Genomic DNA, 6044 nt, shown 5'->3' with positions numbered 1-6044 from the left:
CGGCTCTTGGCAAATGTGTATTGACTACAGAGCCTTGAATAAGAACACGATCAAGAATAGGTTTCCGATTCCAAGGATAGATGACATTCTTGATCGATTACAGAGAGTAGGAATGTTTAGCAGGATAGATTTGAAAAGTGGGTACTATCAAATCAGAATCAAGCCAAAGGATATCCATAAGACTGCTTTTAGAACAACATTTGGTCTCTATGAATTTTTTAGTAATGCCATTTGGATTGACCAATGCTCCTGCTACGTTTAACTGGATGATGGATAGAATTTTCTGCCCTTATCAAAGTTTCGTTGGCACATTCTTTGATGACATGATTATCTTTTCAAAGAATGAAGAGGAGCATAGAAAACACCTAGTTGCAATCTTTAATGAGCTTAAGCGTAACAAATTGCTCATTAATGGTAAGAAGAGTGAATTCTTTTTGGAAGAGATTCACTTCCTTGGGCACATAGTTTCTAAAGATGGTGTGAAGACGGATCTTGCAAAGATAGAAGCAATTGTCTCTTGGCTAGACTTGAAAACCGTTCATGATGTCTGCACTTTTCTTGGCCTATGTTCTTACTACAGAAGATTTGTAAGACACTTTGCAGAGATTGCTTCTCCTTTACATGAGCTTGAAAAGAAGGATGTCAAATGGCAATGGACTGACAAAGAGAAATCAACATTTAGATATTTGAAGGGAAAAATGACTATAGATCCAGTACTTATTTTGCCAGATCTGTCTAAGCCATTCGTAGTGCAGTGTGATGCATGTGGAAATAGCATTGGTGCTGTATTAATGCAGAATGGCCGAGTTGTGGCATACGAGAGTAGAGTACTTTCTGTAATTAAAAGGACTTACCAAATTTATGAGAAAGAATTATTGGTTGTGATCCATGCACTCTCTAGTTGGAAGCACTATTTGCTTGGTGTTGATTTTACAGTGCAAACGGATCATCAAACACTCAGATACTTTCTCGCACAAGCTAAATTGTCAGAGAAACACATGCGTTGGGTAAATTTCCTATCTATGTTTCATTTTCAGTTAATACATGTGGAAGGCAAGAAGAATGTAGTTGCAGATGCTTTATCTCGCAAACCGCAGGTGTGACGAAGATTTCTCTGAAATCTATGAACAGTTGATCAATGGCCAACATCATGATCATTATGTGTTCAAAGAAGGCTTTATCATGATGCATGGAAGACTATGCGTTACAAAACAGTTAAGGCCAAAAGTTTTATTGGAAAGTCATGCTCCACCGTATGCAGGACATCATGGTATTGATGCTACAGTCAAAGAGGTAGAGACTTTCTCCTATTGGCCAACCTTGAGATCTAATGTTGATGCATATGTCAGATCCATAGTTGTCAGGTACAAAAGGTACAATATGGTACGGTACGATAAAATACAGTACTAATTGGTACCTTATGATTTTATAAGGTACGGTATAATATTAGTACCAAAAAAAAATTTAAGATGAATTTTTAAATAACAAAAATCATAAAACATTAAATGATAGATCATAAAATACATGTTTAAAGTGGAACTAGCCATTTCATTACAAAATAAGATGAATACATGAGGGTGACCATTGCGGTCGCATGGGCTACGCAAAACATGTGATACAACTACAATCTATAGTCTAGTATATCTAATACAAAAAAAAAGAGACCCATATCATATGAATCTATGATGAAGTATCACTATCATCATCATCATCATCATCATTATCAAAACCATCTGCGTGCTCATCAAGAGACTCTGAAGATGACTCCTTAGCATCCGATGATGAGAAACACTCATACTCATCCTCACTGATGAGGTTACCATCATCATCAAATGATGGCTCCCTAGGTGGCGGCTGTGTAGGCAAGGGGGGGATGTCATCATGAGGCACAGGATGTGAGCACCTACTCGAACTCCTCGCCCACGAGCACGCTGACTGCGAGTGTCACGAGTATCTGCTGCTATAAGCTCTCTATAGAGCTCTGCAAAAATCATCTCCTCCTTCTCGTCCACCTCCTTATGTATACTCGGAAGAGTATCGCCCGTCAACTTAAATGTATCAACATTCACCTACACAATGCAGTGATGCATATAAGATTGATCATTGTAAATGCTAAAGTCTAAATTGTAAAGAATAAAGTTTAAACTTCAAAGTTCAAAGTTTAAAAGTTAAAACAACAAATTTTAAATGTTATGGTTAAGTGTTTAAACTTTACCTGCTTTAGACTACCCAACTCATCATAGCCCTCATCATGCGTAAGTTAGTGCGGCAATAGACTAGCCGCTCTAACTGTCGTGTACTAAGCCAATTACGAATCTTTGTGTGAATGAGAAAATAGACACTCTAGTTTCTCTCACATGCACTCGAAGAGCAATCCTGGGCAAGGACCCTCATGGCTAAGGGCTGAAGGGTCTCTAATGCGTATACAAAGTTTTGCCACCAAAATAAAGGCTTCACAAGTGACTCTCCTCCAACAAGTGGAAGAAGCAAAAGCCACATGCCCTCTCTGATCTGCATAGTATCCTAGCTCCTCTAGCACTGCATTGTGGTCATCCACAGAGACCACACGAGTTAAATAAGCAAGTTGGTCTAAACGCAACTCTCTATCACTCATGACCACCGGTGACTTGTAGACCGGATGTACCAATGCGGCAAAACCATGGATGGGCTTATACATCCATGCCCATCTCCTCTCTACTATCTCTAAAACATATGCATGCTATGTCTCTGTGATCACTGTACAAGCATGTGCCTTCGCCAATGCCGCTCTAAAGAAGCGAACAATAAGGCTCATGGTGAACCCCTCGCAATCACTCATACATAACACCCTATAAAAGGGAGTCACGACAATGACAACGACATGCACTTTTTGCCAAAACTACTCATTAAGACACAAGCATTGCATGGCTTTGGCCTCCTCTGTCTCATGCTCATCCCACTCATTCCATAGAGTGGACACCATTGTCTGGCGCAAGGCGAACCGCACCTCATAAAGGCGCTCCAAAAATAACCACATGTAAGCAAAGCGAGTTGAAGAAGACTTCTTCAACTCCAATGTGCTATGCTCACGATACATCGCAAGCACCTTTACCTTTATCGTGAAGAATGTGACAATTGATGTAGCTTTGCGAAACACCCTCTTCACTCACTTGAGCTTCCCAATGTCCTCCATGAGCAAGTCCAAACAATGACTTGCACATGGAGTCCACACAATTGTAGGGAACTCAGCCTCATGCAAATGGCCCATGCGTCGACAATTCGATGCATTATCGGTAACAACTTACACCACATTTGAGGGGCCCACCTACAACCACAATTTACAAATTACAAGTTATGTATAAATCAAATTTCAATTATGAATCATAATATTATCATAATGAAAGAAAGTAAAACAAATTTAAAATGCAAATTGCAATGTATACCTCAATGATAGCTTGTCGAATGTGGCGGTAGATGAATGTGCCCATCATTTTTCTCCCCTTCTTGCCAGTATCTATGGCCCGCAAAAAGTAAGTGTTGAGTGGACATGAGACGAGTATGTTGATGATACCCCGTTTCTTACGATCACTCCATTCGTTGGTGAGAATAGAGCAACCATATTTTATCCATGCGGCCCGAATAGGATCAAGGGCTCTATCAATCCTCTCCTTCTCTTCATTAATCTTTCTCGTCCTCATGTCGTTGTACGTGACACCGGTCCATCCTTCACATGGACCCACATTAGCAATGGCTTTTCCATCTTCCATTGCTCTTGCTTTAGGACATTGAATGCAAGATTGCACTCAATCACCGTGCCTGCAATTTCAATGTCCGCAAGTCGTTGCCTTTCTCTAAGAAAGGCAACCGATGCACGCACATGACCGGGAGCTTAAGAGAGAGACGATTGTCTCTCCGGCATCGCATGACTCTCCACACTCTGTCTTTTACCGGAGCCAGATGCAGATGTGGAGCCCCCACCACCAATGGTAGAGGCCTCTCCCGCATCGGTTGAAGATACGCCCACATTGGATGCTTCCTCATTAGTAGGCATAGGAGTTGGTGCTGATAAGCCACTTCCTCCTCCTCTTGTGGATCCCCCTCTCATCTTGGCGAAAATCTCCTCCGCAATGTTTTGAGGGATCTCCTTACATGGAGCAACTTGCCCCCCCGTCTTGGAAAGATGTTGGAGAAGCCGAGCTACACCACTTATATAGCGCTTCCCGCAATACTTGCATGTCCAATGGTGGGAGTTGGACTTCTTTGTGTCCCTCTCCACATGGATCGCATGCAAATTGAAGGCCTCGTGCTTCTCATGAGTCATGGTACCGATAACGGATAAAGAGGCCCGAGAGAGAGAGAGAGAGAGAGAGAGAGAGATGCTTGAGTCTCGACTCTTGAAAGTTGAGAGGGAGACTTGAGAGGCCCGAGAGTTGGGGTAAAGTTGAAAGAGCAAGAGTGAGAGAGAGGGGATAGGAGATGAGAATGGCAAATGTTTTGATAGGGTGCAGGATAGAGGGGATGGGAGATGAGATTTGAGAATGGCAAATGCTTCGATAGGGTGCCGGAAAGAGGAGATGGGAGATGAGATTCGAGAATGAAAAATCACACGTCCATTCAAGAATCGAGCGACGAGATCCAAGAGAAAAATATGAGAATGGTAAGTCACAAGTGCTTGCTGAATTGGTGTGGAAGCATAGAGGAGAGGAGCACCTTTTGTAGATGAGAGAAGGGTCAAAGTTCAAACAGTCAAAGAGGAGTCAACGGTCAAAGAGAGGGCTGCGAGCTAGAAGGAATCCAAAGAGGGCTGGAGAGGGGAGTGCATGGCTGGAAAAGGGGTTGGGGTGAGGTATCCAAGGCTTCCCACCCCCAAAAAGGGCTGGACACGGGATCCAAGTAGCGCAGGCGACATGGTCGAAACGGGCCCAAAATCTCGTAGAGATACGTACCGTACAGTACCATCATACGGTCGTACCGTACAAAGCAATCCGTACCACGTATGAAGGCAACTATAGTCAGATCTTGCCTTGTATGCCAAAAGGTCAAATTTGATAGACAAAAGGCACCAGGGTTATTGCAACCACTGCCTATTCCAGAAAGGCCATGGAAAAGTGTTGCCCTGGATTTCATTTTTTATCTTCCAAGAACTTATTCAGGGAATGATGGAATCTGGACTATCATTTGCAGATTCAGCAAACAGGCACATTTCATTCCTATAAGGAAAAAGATTAAGTCAAAACACATGGTAAAGATATTTATGCAAAATATCTTCAAGTACCATGGAATGCCACGGTCAATTGTGAGTAATAGAGACCCAAGAATGACTAGCTTGTTTTGGAAAGCATTGCTTGAAAACATGGACACTACACTAAAATTTTCATCTTCTTTCCATCCACAAACTAATGGACAGTTTGAAGAAGCAAATTCGACTATTTTAGATCTACTGAAGTGTTATGTTTCAGATCATATGACTTCTTGGGAAACTACTTGCCATTGATTGAGTATGCATACAATAATACAGTGCACTCATCTACTAGCAAAGCACCTTTTGAGATTGTGGAGGTGGAAAGACATTGCCTCCCATTTTGTAGACAAAAGATAACATCTTTGAAGCAGATCATTATGTAAAAGATTGGGAAGAAGCATATAAAAAGGTCAAGTAGGTCCTAGAAAAGTCACAAGCTAACCAGAAAAGAGCTGCTGATAGTCATCGTCAGGAGCTCTTGTTCAAAAAGGATGATTGGGTCTTATTGCGTTTTGAAAAGACACGTTTGAGAAAACAGAAGGGCAAGGAACGTTTGTTTCCAAAGTTGAGTATGTGTTACTATGGCCCTTTTCAAGTCTCAGAGAAGATCAATGATGTAGCATATAGGCTGAAATTGCTAGAGCACATGAAAATTCATAATGCATTCCATGTGAGCCTATTGAGGCCTTTTATTGGTGAAGTGCCAGAAGATATGGTTTGAGAGAAACACCTTAAAGTAGAGGAATTAGATGAGATTCTAGTTTCTGAGCAGATCCTGGCATATAAGGATAGGAAAGTGAAAGGTAGAGTTATAAGAAGATTT

General features: G+C 41.6%; 1 protein-coding gene and 1 pseudogene across 4 annotated transcripts in view; both read right to left on the bottom strand.

The window, feature by feature from the left end:
- The window catches only part of LOC148025505 (uncharacterized), a 62509-nt gene that overhangs the window by 44366 nt on the left and 12099 nt on the right, over window positions 1-6044 (bottom strand). The gene's annotated exons all lie outside the window — the stretch shown is intronic.
- On the bottom strand, window positions 2670-3801 carry LOC148025506 (uncharacterized; annotated as a pseudogene).

This window comes from Lygodium microphyllum, chromosome 14 (genome assembly GCF_053477565.2).
Source record: "Lygodium microphyllum isolate KBCC chromosome 14, Lygodium_microphyllum_v1.1.10, whole genome shotgun sequence".
Classification (NCBI taxonomy): domain Eukaryota; kingdom Viridiplantae; phylum Streptophyta; class Polypodiopsida; order Schizaeales; family Lygodiaceae; genus Lygodium; species Lygodium microphyllum.
This window is presented reverse-complemented; position numbering and strand designations above follow the sequence as displayed.